We start from the raw sequence: 14,506 nt of genomic DNA, 5'->3' as shown, positions 1-14,506 counted from the left end.
AGATGTGTGTGACCAAGGTCACAAATTTTAAGTTGGCAACACTTTCAGGCAGCGAATAGCAGCATAGCATGTTTTGGAATGATGGGGGTAAATTAAAGATGGATGCTGTCTAAATGACCTTTAAAAATAATTAAATCCACCAGGGGATAAGGTGAAAAAAATATTGAACTATTTTGAGAATAATAAGTAAAGACGGCATATTTGCAACAACTTATTGGAATAAATAATTGCAGGCATATGTGACGGGACGTTACATCATTGTTGATGGGGTTCCCCGAGCTCCCTATCTAGGATCCGGCGTGCCTGAAGAGGAGGCATGCCGCTAAGAAGAGTCACTCTGCTACGGAAATTTGAACGGATCGGACGCATCGTATATGTGGTTCATGAGGAACCCTAATCTGGAGCATTCTTTAGTCCGCTAATTGGTAGTCGATAGCATACTACGGGTAAAATAGACCACGTTGTTAATTCAATAACGACGAAAATCTGGTAAAACTCAAGAAAGAGATTTTTACGATATTAACCAAAAATAGGATCGGAGCGAGGTCGATGCGAGGACGCTTTCCAGTGCCACGTGAAACTCGCGGAACAGAGCAGAGATAAAGTGTTTACTACAATTGTGAATAAGTGTTTGTGTGTTAGAATAATTTAATTATATCTGTGTTTTTTTCATATGTGTTTTAGTGTATTCAGAAGTGAAGTTGTGTAAAGTCATTTAAGTTACAAATGAAGACCATGGTGATGAAGAATGGTATTAGTTCAGGTATTCAGGCCGTTAGAATGATGGCTTAAGCACATCATGGGGCCGACCTGAAACCATGAGGCCGTGGAGCTGAGTATGGAGCGTCGCCGAGTCGATAAGTACCCTGATTCATTATATCTGGCATGTGCATGATTAGCTGTTAATGTGTAAATATATTAATGCATGATTATTCGTTTATTTCCTTTTTTGTACTGTAGCAAGGATAGTTAGATTTTAGGTAAATTTATACTGATGCCTAGGGGGGAATAAATCTTGTGATATTACAGCGTGTGCTGAAATGGTCTTCGCGAGTGAGGAAATAATGTGTGTAAATAATGATCTTCTGTTACGTGTGTGAAATAATGAGTTTCCTTAGTGCGCGATCTTCTAATAAATATTAACGTGCGTGTGTGTGTGTAAATATTTAACGTAAGTTAGGAGGCATCAGTAAGATATTAGTCAGAGGGAGTAGATAGTTTAATTGGTATGTCGCATGAAAAGTTCGTCAAGAAAATTTTCACTGACCCAAGATTCGAACCCGGGATTTATGGCACATTACAGTGGGATTTTGGAAAATATATGTCATCAGTAAGTAACGTGTACCGTTAATCAATGAGTAAAATTTGTGCTGTAGGGAATAAATGTCATCCTAAAATTTATCCGAGAGGTAGTTAGCTAGTGTTGAAGTAGGGGCCTCTAAGACACAAAATGCCAACCGCAAGAGTCGAACCAATGATTGTGTAGCGCCGTAGATGTGTAAATACCGGCATAATGATATACGTGTTCCTGATAATGGAGTGAAAATGTAGAATAATACGTGAAATATGAAATGAATAAAACATATTGAGAGTGTTATATATAATTAGTGACTGTTCGCGCAGACGCATGATATTGTGGAGGAGCATATGGCTTCATTTAGAGTGGAGAGAGAGAGAATCTAGGTGGGTGCGGACAAGTTGAATGCCGTGTTAACGAGATGAGCCGGGGCGTGAGATAAGGCTACAGACCGGGTCGGCGCGTTGTGTATTAGAGGGAGCCTTGTAATGTTGGTAGGGTCTTATAAGTAACAAAATATCGCATTCATCCGTAAGAAAAATTCTGTTTGTGGAACTCAGGACAGCACAATTAGATTAAATAATGATAGCTAGACTTCGTGACAGATCATTTCGGCAAGTGTAGTGATAGGTCACTGTAATGATGCAATGTTGAGGGTCGGAGTTCGTTGCCCGGCCGAGTCAGTGGATAAGGATTTCCCCTGTGACTATATGATTGAATTATGTTGTGCTTGTTATGTTATATGTTCTTCAGTGTATGAGCAATGTAAATTCTGTTTTGCAGTTGCAATATTTTTTTTTTGATGTTGAATTCAGTTCATGAGGTTGTATGTACTTGTGACAGTGAGGTTCTAACCCTTGTCTGTAAATTCAGTGTAGGTTAAGGTGCATTATCATTGTAGTGTAGGTCTTGCTACAGGGTAGGATATGTTTTTGGGTTAATAAACAGCTAATTAGGCATATGCGAGATATTTTTAATTTTAGATGAATCGGTGAATTAACTTAATTTAGTTATGTCAGGGTTACTATCGATTTCGTGCGTACGTTCCATATTATCGGCATTCATATGAGTGGAGGATGGTATTGAGAAAGAATAAGTAAATAGTTTCGGACTCAAATAATAATAGGGATTGTTTTATATAAATTTTTGTGATTAATAATTTTATGATATATCAAAATTTTGATTAATTTAACAAATATTACAAACGTAACTGGATAAAATTTTGATTTTAGAGGTAACAAATTCTACTGACGTGATGGTCATGAATTTAGTGAAAATCAAATGAATTTAATGAATTTAATTAATTCAAATGACAAGTTCATGGATTACACGGCGGATGTTGTGCTTAATGATTTTACATAACCTCATGCATTTTTAAATGGAAGGCTATAATCAAGTAGATAATTTGGTAATTAGTAATTGCAATTACAAGGTTTATAGTAGTGATGTTGTAATTTGAAGGTCGAGAGAGAGGGTAATTGAATTTGTTTACTCAGAGAATAAATGAAGAAGTCTGGTTGTATAGTAATATTTCAAAGGTCACTCTGACGAATTCACGAAAATACGATGGTAAATTATTATAATGATTATTTGTTTTTATTATTGAGAATTTTGAAATATGGTGATAACCAAATGTGAGCAGAATGGAATTGAGTTAAATTTTGAGGCCTTAGAGTAGAGTTGGTAAATAAGATAAAAGGAAATAGTAATCAAATTTGAATAAGGTCATTTGGAAGAGGATTGATAATTTATGAGTCATGATGTTAAAACTTATTGTCGGAGTTGACAAAAGGTTATGAACAATATTTGGTCCGAAGAGTTTATTGATTGTACAGAAATGTTTGCTTTGCCAAAGTTTAGCTTTTTAATAAATTTGTATTTCGTAAAGGTTCTCATTCAGATTTTTATTTAATTATTTTATTTTCTTCTCTTTTATCCTTCCTGTATAATTAATTTAAGGTTAGTTTATTATAATTCGAAGATGTCTCTGTGGGTAGTACCCAGTCAGCGACCCTGTGATGTCTCAAGCCGGTGCCACATTTCAAAGGCAGGACGGGTAGAGGGTTGAGTTGTCGCCCGTGACGTGGGGCACGATTGTGTGTTTACCCATTAAGTGAAACCAAGTTGATCATGGTGATGATAGAAATTTTGGAAAATTTTTTGGAAAATCCTAAATTTCGGGTTTCACGATTTTTGTTAGATATTTTATGAGTGACATGTAAATGTAGATTATTTTGCGAAACGGAATGAGAACAGATCGTGAGTACCATTGTTATGGACATAGGCTCATGACAGTCACTTAATAGAAATGCCCAAAAGAATAGAGGGATTGTGTTAAATCCAAACGAGGTTAAAAATGTCTGGTTTATTCTTCAAATAAATTCAGCCAAGGGCAATAGTTAAGAATAATCGGAGATTTTCGTGGAAGGATGAGATGACCTCGGTCTCAAGTTGTGGAAAATGGCAGTAACAAATGTTATGGTGTCAGTTTACGACGATATGGGCCATTGTTTCGGTCGTATCCGCCGTAATGCTGAGGGCATGTGTTTGTATACTGGCATGTACTGTATGTGAAGTACTTAATAATTCGAAAGCCCAATGATAGTATCGCGATATTCGGTGGTTCAATGTTAAATTTCTTCGGGGCTGTGTTAATTAGTGGTTTGCAAATTTATTTCGGGTTTTGTTTTCTTTGTATAAAACTTTGGCAAAATGTAGATGAAATAGGGACAGCTTCTAGATGGCAGTGTTTTAGGCCTAAATTTTGATTGATATTATCCACGTAACGTAAAGTAAAGAAGCTGGAATTAAATTATATGATAATAAATATGGAAATTTGAACTTATTCTTTCTCATATCCACGGCACTTGGTTAGAGGGAAGGCCCGTCTTCTCAGAAAGATAATATGGTAGATGTGGAGGTGGTGAAGGGTCTTATGACCGAACTCATGAATGAACTGAGGGAGGATATAAATGAACGATTTAGGGAGGCGAAGGAAAGCACTAATGAACAATTTAGGGAAGTTAAGGAGAGTGCGAATGAACAATTTAAAGAAGTTAAGGAGAGTGCGAATGAACAATTTCAAGGTGTTAACCAACAATTTCAAGGTGTCAATGAACAATTTAAAGAAGTTAAGGAGAGTGCGAATGAACAATTTCAAGGTGTCAATGAACAATTTAAAGAAGTTAGGGACCAGATGGTCAGTATCAAGGATCAGCTATCGACAGAGATAACTATAGTTAAAGAGGGCTGTGATAGGAATGCTCAAAGATTAGAGAAGCAGATAGAAGAGGTCCGAATGGAGGCAGTTACCCGCAGTGACAAGTTGGAAGAAAAGATAGATCAGGTCGCTTTAACAGTATCGCAAGTAGATGCCAGGTTGTCGGAGAAACTGAGTCAAGTCGAAATAAACGTCGAGGGTCAACAGAAAGCCGTAAATTCGATCAAGGATAAGATGGTTGATATCGAGGAAGCTATTGTATTGACAGACGCCAAAGTCACCAAGCTACAAATAGAAACACATGAATCGTTTGTCAAGACTGCCGAGGGATTTAATGACCGGTTGTTGCAATTAAGAGATAATGTCCATGGAGAAGTTAAGAAGACCAACTGAAAGAAGAGATGGCTGAAAATAGGAAAGAACTCTTGGAGGAAATAAATGGAGTGCAAGCGGATCTTCGAGCTGAAGGTTGCGAAGTAACGAAGCAAATTAGTGAATGGGCTCATAAATGCCATAAGACGGAAGTGAAGGTGGACATACACGAAGAATTAATGAAAGAAATGAAAGAGGAGATCGGACAAATCAAGGGACTTAAGGATGATGTCGAGATATTGAAATTACAGGAGACTAAGGGCGAACTGCTTATGCGATCAATGATAAATAAACAGAACGTCTTAGAGCAAGCAGGAAGCCATTCTAGTAGTGTAGGATTGGGAAATGGAGTAGATCAGACCCGTTTACCTGAAACTACCAACCAACCATTTGAAGAACGAACTTCAACGCCACAGATTATGGGACCAATTCCATACTTTGAATTGATGAGATTATCAGAGGGAAAGCCAAGAAAATTCACTGGTGGACCCGAGATAACGCCAAAAAGTTTCCTTAGAGAGATGACGGAATATATTCAGGACAACAGAATTCATTCGGATAGACAGTTGAGAATCGTAGAGCGATTTCTAGATGGACAACCATTGATCTGGTTTAAAGCGTTCAAATATTGTTTTGACGATTATGAAGGATTCAAGCGTGCCTTTTTGCAAAAATACTGGGGACAGGAGGTTCAACAAGGACTCAGACTTGAACTGTATTCACGAAAATATCAGAGCACAGTACCCACGAGATACGCAGACTTTTTCAGTGGGCAACTTTTGAAGCTTAGGGAGTTAGATTGTCCGCCTCCAGAAGAAGAGTTAATTGCATCAATTGAAAGACAGCTACCTGTGGATGTGCAAAGGACATTGATAGCTGCGAACGTGAAGACAGCTGTAGAGGCCGAAGTATTGTTAAGGCAATTAGATCAAACATCGAATTTGTATAATCCTAGGAGTCGGAACATTGAAACAGTCCATACCATTGACTTGACCAAGGAAGAAAATTCAACAGAGAGGAAGACCCAGGGAACCAACACGTACAGCAACAAGAACGATGATAATCAGAATAGAGGGTATCGAGGAGGATACCAGGGAAGAAATTGGAAAGCTCAATCATTTGGAAGAGGACGAGTCAACGACAGAAGTCATGAATCAAATTATAATCAGAATTATGGAGGAAACAGAAGACAAGGGTACCGATATAGATATGGAAGGTTTGGAGAGATGAGAAGACCATATCCACCATATAATAGATCAGGTGATGCAAGAGGTCGACCACGAAGGGAAGAGAATGACAGAATGGATCTTCAAGAACGCAGGAATGAGTCTAGAAGATATGTTGAGGAGTTGGCCACGAAAGGAATATCGTCGGACCAGTGGAAGTGTGCGATTCAACAAGGGAATCAGGACAGAAGTCATGGAGCTGAGAGTAGGGAATATCAGGCTCATAGACGTAGAGAGGAATCTGGTGGATTAAATATAAATGCTCCAAGGTTTTCAATGGAGGGAAATGGAGCTAAAAAAAAGCCGAAATGTAGTACTTCAAGATAGTGCAACCGCAGGACGTCGCCATCAGGATAATCATGGATGGGCAATTGCAACCATTGATTCTTGGATAGCTAGACCAGAAGATCTTGTAGAGGATAAAGACAAATTTGTAAGTAATGAAGTAAAGAAGTTACCTGTGATTTATGTCAGAGTTGGGAGTCTTAGGGTCAGATGTTTGGTGGATACTGGAGCCAGCGTTAGTGTGGTATCAAGGGTTTTAGTTGATGAATTGCAGAAGAAATGTCAAATACCAATTATACCAGTAGCATCAGTTAAAATTCGAGGCATAATACCAGACAAAGTCACAAAATGTAAAAGTCAAGCTTATGTAGATGTAGAGGTTGGAAGTAATATCATGCCTCACCCATTCATTATAATGAATCGAATGGAATTCAACATGATTATAGGGGCTGACTTTCTCCGAGAATTTAAGGCGGTTATTGATATGGAAAAGGATGTAATAAACTTCAATCTCAGTGGTGATCAGTCAGAAATTCAGTTAAACCAACTACCAAATGTTGAGGGAGAAGAAAGAATTTGGTTGGCAGAACAATCGGTGGAAGAGATAGTTAGAAACATACATCAAAATCAGGATGCTATTTTAGAAGAATTCGAGGAAATGATCTTTGCATTGGAAAGGGAGACTGAGTTACCAGATTTCGGTGACAAAGTCAAAAATAAAGTATCAGAAGCCATGATAGGAGAAGAAGATAAGTCAAAATTAAAGGGAATTTTAGGCCACCATAAAACAGTATTCGGATCCAAACCGGGGAAGATTCCAAATTATAAATATGAGCTGAAAGTAAATAGTTGGGAACCGTTTAAACAAAGACCTTATCCAGTAGCAGAGAAGTTTTACCCTAAAGTTAAAGAAGTAATCAAGGAAATGGAGGATAACGGTTTAATATCTAAAACACCTACATCATTTTTGAATCCTTTGGTGATTGTTGAAAAACCTAATGGAAGCATCCGTGTGTGCTTGGACGCAAGGGCCATAAATCAGCGACTTGTGCCTGAATACGATAAGGCCCCTCCTATCAAGGAATTGCTGAGAAAATTCCGAGGCAAACATTACTTTACGACTATCGACTTAACGTCATCGTATCACCATATTGAGTTGGATGAAGCTACTAAGGTTTTGACAGGATTTCTGTTCGACCAACAGACGTATATCTTTAACCGAATACCCTTTGGTTTGAAGACAGCTGGTTCTGCTTTGATCCGAGCCCTAGATAAGAATTTAACGCAGGAAGTCAAAGATTCTACGGTCAGATATGTAGATGATATCATGATTGCAACGGAGACTTTGGAAGAGCATTTTGATGTACTACACAAACTTTTGGAAAATCTAAATCGTGCAAATTTTAAAGTAAATCTTGAAAAGTCCCACTTTTGCCAAAGGAGTATCATGTTTTTAGGTCATATTGTGGACGGCAATGGCGTCAAACCCAGTCCTGTAAAGATCAGATCCATACAAAATTTTCCCAGACCCATGAGGATCAAACATGTTCGTCAGTTTTTGGGAATGTGTAACTTTTTCTCAGACCATTGTCCTTTGTATACGGAAGTTGTTGCGCCTCTGCAGGATTTGTTAAAGAAGGATAAGAAATGGAAATGGGATGAAAATTGTGAGAATGCATTTTTGAAGACGAAGGAATTATTAGCTAATAGTGTGAAATTGGGGTACCCAGATTTCGGAAAACCATTTATAGTTCAGACAGATGCTTCAGCTGTGGGAATTGGAGCAGTCCTATATCAAGGGTCGGAAAACAAAGATCACCAAGTAAATTATTTGGCCTTTATGAGTCGGATATTGCGGTCTCACGAAGTTAAGTATACTACGACGGAGTTGGAGATGCTTGCCATTGTTACAGCATTGGGACATTGGAGGAAGTATATTTATGGCTATCCTATTATTATCCGGACGGATCATAAAGCTTTAACCTTCCTTTTCAAGACGACTATGTCAAGCGAGAGGGTTAGCCGATGGGGCTTATTTGTTCAGCAGTATGATGTTACTCTTGAACATTGTGCTGGCAAGTTAAATGTAATTGCAGATGCGTTGAGTAGAAATCCTGAACCTGGAAAGATAGAAGTAAATTTGATTGAAATCACACAAGAGGATAATCAATTTTTGGAAAACCTTAGGAACATTTCGGAAGCACAAGAGTTGTGGAATTAGACCAAGAAATTGAGGGATTATTTTCAGAAGAAATTGCAGTCTGGGACAGTTGAATATAGAGAAGCAGAAAAACAAGCTATAAATTACAGTTTCTTTAATGGGATACTTCACAAATTCATTGATGAAGAGCATACGAAATTGAGGATTGTTGTACCACCACAGTTGAGATGTGAATTGATCTGGCTTACACATCATTCGATAGGACATGCTGGGATTGATAAGGTGACGGCGACCATTAAGGAAACCTATATTTGGCCAAATTTGAAAGACATGGTGCGGAAAATTATAATGACGTGTGATATATGTCAGCGAATTAAACCTTGTCCATTTTAATGAGACAAATTCCTAGGCCAGTGCTACCTTCTAAGCCTAAAGAGTTGTTTGCAATGGATTTCTACGGCCCTTTGCCACGTGCCAGTAGAGGATTGAAATACATTTTGGTATGCGTTGATGTGTTTACAAAATTTGTGACATTATGTCCTATCCAAAGAGCAACTACGAAAGCCGTTATTAGTCAGATAAAGAACAAAATTATACCTCAGATGGGAAAGCCAGAATTTGTGTTAACAGATCATGGGACTCAGTTCACGTCCGAAAATTTTAAAAGGGACATTCAGAATTTGGGAATAGGACATGTACTCAGTTCAATTAGAAATCCCCAGTCAAATCCTGCTGAGAGAATTATGAGAGAGATTGGGAAGTTCTGTAGAATTTATTGTCGAAATGAACATTGGAAATGGATCAGAGTATTGCCAATCATAACTGAGAGTATTAATTCAACGATACATGAGTCTACTGGCCAGATACCCGCTGTCGTACACCATAATGAGTATCCGAAAAGACCATGGGAAAGCATAATCCCGTTACCAAGTGATCCGAGACCTTCACACGAGCTTTGCGTTCAGAATACATCTCAACATCTCAAGGAACAAGCTGAACGACGTTTACGAAGAATGCGCAATAAGAGGTTCCACCGAAGTTTACGTGTGGGAGAATTGGTTCTCGTGAAGAAACCTGCCGTCTCAAATCCTAGTTCAAAATTCTATCATAAATTTGCTGAACTTTATATTGGGCCATATGAAGTCATACAGGACTATGAGAATAATTCTTATAAAGTTAAAAACTTAGAGACAGGAGTCGAGTGCACTTATAATGCTGGAAATTTGAAATTATATTATCCCACAAGGAGAAATATTGACCAGGAAACAATGGTTGACGAAGACGATCTTGGAGGACATCCTGAAGAAGATGGAGGAGGAGAAGAAGACGGTGAAGAAGACGATGAGATGGAAGATGAAGAAGAAGAAGAAGATGTTATGTTAACCTACGATACTACATACGAGATGCCCAGAGAAGAAATGGATGAAGACGAAAGTTCCGGCGGAGAATGTGCCTGTGAAGAATTAATTGAAATTAGAGGAATGATGGAGAAGGTGGTTGCCAAGTTAACAATGAATAATATTTGTCTTAAGGAAGAAAATTTGAGTTTAAAATCTGGATGTGTTTAGAAAATGATGTAAAGACAATGATATGTTTGAAAGATATATGGTTGGAAAAATCCCTTGTCAGAAATTTTTCCAAAAAGAAAGTGGGGGAAAGATAAGCCCAATTGGCTCATAGCATTGTCTTTAGAATATTATAAATTTAAATATGGCATCTAAGGGAATGAATACAGTTACGTTATAGACCGGATGTGTGGCGCCATTTCGCTTGCCCTGGTTCAAAGATAAGTTCCACGTGTCAGGGTCATTTGATGATGAAATGGGAAGTACTGGAATATTCCATGAGATGTGTGTGACCAAGGTCACAAATTTTAAGTTGGCAACACTTTCAGGCAGCGAATAGCAGCATAGCATGTTTTGGAATGATGGGGGTAAACTAAAGATGGATGCTGTCTAAATGACCTTTAAAAATAATTAAATCCACCAGGGGAGGCATGCCGCTAAGAAGAGTCACTCTGCTACGGAAATTTGAACGGATCGGACGCATCGTATATGTGGTTCATGAGGAACCCTAATCTGGAGCATTCTTTAGTCCGCTAATTGGTAGTCGATAGCATACTACGGGTAAAATAGACTACGTTGTTAATTCAATAACGACCAAAATCTGGTAAAACTCAAGAAAGAGATTTTTACGATATTAACCAAAAATAGGATCGGAGCGAGGTCGATGCGAGGACGCTTTCCAGTGCCACGTGAAACTCGCGGAACAGAGCAGAGATAAAGTGTTTACTACAATTGTGAATAAGTGTTTGTGTGTTAGAATAATTTAATTATATCTGTGTTTTTTTCATATGTGTTTTAGTGTATTCAGAAGTGAAGTTGTGTAAAGTCATTTAAGTTACAAATGAAGACCATGGTGATGAAGAATGGTATTAGTTCAGGTATTCAGGCCGTTAGAATGATGGCTTAAGCACATCATGGGGCCGACCTGAAACCATGAGGCCGTGGAGCTGAGTATGGAGCGTCGCCGAGTCGATAAGTACCCTGATTCATTATATCTGGCATGTGCATGATTAGCTGTTAATGTGTAAATATATTAATGCATGATTATTCGTTTATTTCCTTTTTTGTACTGTAGCAAGGATAGTTAGATTTTAGGTAAATTTATACTGATGCCTAGGGGGGAATAAATCTTGTGATATTACAGCGTGTGTTGAAATGGTCTTCGCGAGTGAGGAAATAATGTGTGTAAATAATGATCTTCTGTTACGTGTGTGAAATAATGAGTTTCCTTAGTGCGCGATCTTCTAATAAATATTAACGTGCGTGTGTGTGTGTAAATATTTAACGTAAGTTAGGAGGCATCAGTAAGATATTAGTCAGAGGGAGTAGATAGTTTAATTGGTATGTCGCATGAAAAGTTCGTCAAGAAAATTTTCACTGGCCCAAGATTCGAACCCGGGATTTATGGCACATTACAGTGGGATTTTGGAAAATATATGTCATCAGTAAGTAACGTGTACCGTTAATCAATGAGTAAAATTTGTGCTGTAGGGAATAAATGTCATCCTAAAATTTATCCGAGAGGTAGTTAGCTAGTGTTGAAGTAGGGGCCTCTAAGACACAAAATGCCAACCGCAAGAGTCGAACCAATGATTGTGTAGCGCCGTAGATGTGTAAATACCGGCATAATGATATACGTGTTCCTGATAATGGAGTGAAAATGTAGAATAATACGTGAAATATGAAATGAATAAAACATATTGAGAGTGTTATATATAATTAGTGACTGTTCGCGCAGACGCATGATATTGTGGAGGAGCATATGGCTTCATTTAGAGTGGAGAGAGAGAGAATCTAGGTGGGTGCGGACAAGTTGAATGCCGTGTTAACGAGATGAGCCGGGGCGTGAGATAAGGCTACAGACCGGGTCGGCGCGTTGTGTATTAGAGGGAGCCTTGTAATGTTGGTAGGGTCTTATAAGTAACAAAATATCGCATTCATCCGTAAGAAAAATTCTGTTTGTGGAACTCAGGACAGCACAATTAGATTAAATAATGATAGCTAGACTTCGTGACAGATCATTGCGGCAAGTGTAGTGATAGGTCACTGTAATGATGCAATGTTGAGGGTCGGAGTTCGTTGCCCGGCCGAGTCAGTGGATAAGGATTTCCCCTGTGACTATATGATTGAATTATGTTGTGCTTGTTATGTTATATGTTCTTCAGTGTATGAGCAATGTAAATTCTGTTTTGCAGTTGCAATATATTTTTTTTTGATGTTGAATTCAGTTCATGAGGTTGTATGTACTTGTGACAGTGAGGTTCTAACCCTTGTCTGTAAATTCAGTGTAGGTTAAGGTGCATTATCATTGTAGTGTAGGTCTTGCTACAGGGTAGGATATGTTTTTGGGTTAATAAACAGCTAATTAGGCATATGCGAGATATTTTTAATTTTAGATGAATCGGTGAATTAACTTAATTTAGTTATGTCAGGGTTACTATCGATTTCGTGCGTACGTTCCATATTATCGGCATTCATATGAGTGGAGGATGGTATTGAGAAAGAATAAGTAAATAGTTTCGGACTCAAATAATAATAGGGATTGTTTTATATAAATTTTTGTGATTAATAATTTTATGATATATCAAAATTTTGATTAATTTAACAAATATTACAAACGTAACTGGATAAAATTTTGATTTTAGAGGTAACAAATTCTACTGACGTGATGGTCATGAATTTAGTGAAAATCAAATGAATTTAATGAATTTAATTAATTCAAATGACAAGTTCATGGATTACACGGCGGATGTTGTGCTTAATGATTTTACATAACCTCATGCATTTTTAAATGGAAGGCTATAATCAAGTAGATAATTTGGTAATTAGTAATTGCAATTACAAGGTTTATAGTAGTGATGTTGTAATTTGAAGGTCGAGAGAGAGGGTAATTGAATTTGTTTACTCAGAGAATAAATGAAGAAGTCTGGTTGTATAGTAATATTTCAAAGGTCACTCTGACGAATTCACGAAAATACGATGGTAAATTATTATAATGATTATTTGTTTTTATTATTGAGAATTTTGAAATATGGTGATAACCAAATGTGAGCAGAATGGAATTGAGTTAAATTTTGAGGCCTTAGAGTAGAGTTGGTAAATAAGATAAAAGGAAATAGTAATCAAATTTGAATAAGGTCATTTGGAAGAGGATTGATAATTTATGAGTCATGATGTTAAAACTTATTGTCGGAGTTGACAAAAGGTTATGAACAATATTTGGTCCGAAGAGTTTATTGATTGTACAGAAATGTTTGCTTTGCCAAAGTTTAGCTTTTTAATAAATTTGTATTTCGTAAAGGTTCTCATTCAGATTTTTATTTAATTATTTTATTTTCTTCTCTTTTATCCTTCCTGTATAATTAATTTAAGGTTAGTTTATTATAATTCGAAGATGTCTCTGTGGGTAGTACCCAGTCAGCGACCCTGTGATGTCTCAAGCCGGTGCCACATTTCAAAGGCAGGAAGGGTAGAGGGTTGAATATGAACATAGGTGATTACAATAACGCAGTTGGAAACAGTACTACACTGCCGGTTTAACAGTCCAAAGTTCCAGAGCTGGAATGACCAAGCCGCAGACAGCCATGATCCGTAAACACTCTTCGTCTTTGTTCGGCGGGGAAAGGGGCGCTCGAATAGTGGAGAGTCCCAGGGCGAAATCTATGTCCTATGCCTATGTTTCCTAGGAGTACCCGATGAGTCGGACTACACAGGCGACGGGAAATCTGTCTGACATGGAGGCAATTTTTTTCTCCAAGCCAGAGAAGAAAACCCCTCTTCACTGCTAATTTGGCATAAAATGAATGTAGAATTTAATACAATTAAAGAGGAAGAAGATTTTCTTAAGAAATGATTCCTTCAGAATTGAATTTTGAGTTATTTAGGGAATTCTGGTGCTATAGTTTGGGATAGATCTAAATTCTAAATGTTCACCTGGTACTACTACTACTACTACTAAGTGAGCCTCTACCTCCAGTGTGCACCTTGCTCATTCAAAAGAGTGCGTCATAGTAGGGATCGAATAGCTGGAATACTAAGATGAACCAGTGTGTTACGTAGGCCTACGTGCAGTTTCAGAAAATGTATGAACCAGAAGAATGACATGCTAAAGAAGAAAGTTTTCTAACTCCCCAGCTATTTCCCGCCAATATTCGGTCAGGCTGCTATACTCGGTACGCAACCATAATCCCATCTATCGGAGTTGACTGGCAGCATAAAAGATAGAAAAACATCACAACAAACAATGGCCAATATACTGTAATGTTATTGTTGATCAATGTTATGCGCTTTCGATATTGTAGGCCTTCATATTTAGTTTTCTTCCGATTCTGAAATACCACTCTTATCCTAGGCGGTACGGTAAAACTGAATAAAACATAA

The 14,506-nt window shown here is 37.7% G+C and overlaps 1 protein-coding gene across 1 annotated transcript in view; it reads right to left on the bottom strand.

The window, feature by feature from the left end:
- The window catches only part of LOC136875003 (suppressor of lurcher protein 1), a 1,553,195-nt gene that overhangs the window by 956,120 nt on the left and 582,569 nt on the right, over window positions 1-14,506 (bottom strand). The window lies entirely within an intron of this gene.

This window comes from Anabrus simplex, chromosome 5, assembly GCF_040414725.1.
Source record: "Anabrus simplex isolate iqAnaSimp1 chromosome 5, ASM4041472v1, whole genome shotgun sequence".
Classification (NCBI taxonomy): domain Eukaryota; kingdom Metazoa; phylum Arthropoda; class Insecta; order Orthoptera; family Tettigoniidae; genus Anabrus; species Anabrus simplex.
Note: the sequence above shows the minus strand (reverse complement) of the source record. Positions and strands in the feature narration are given on the sequence as shown.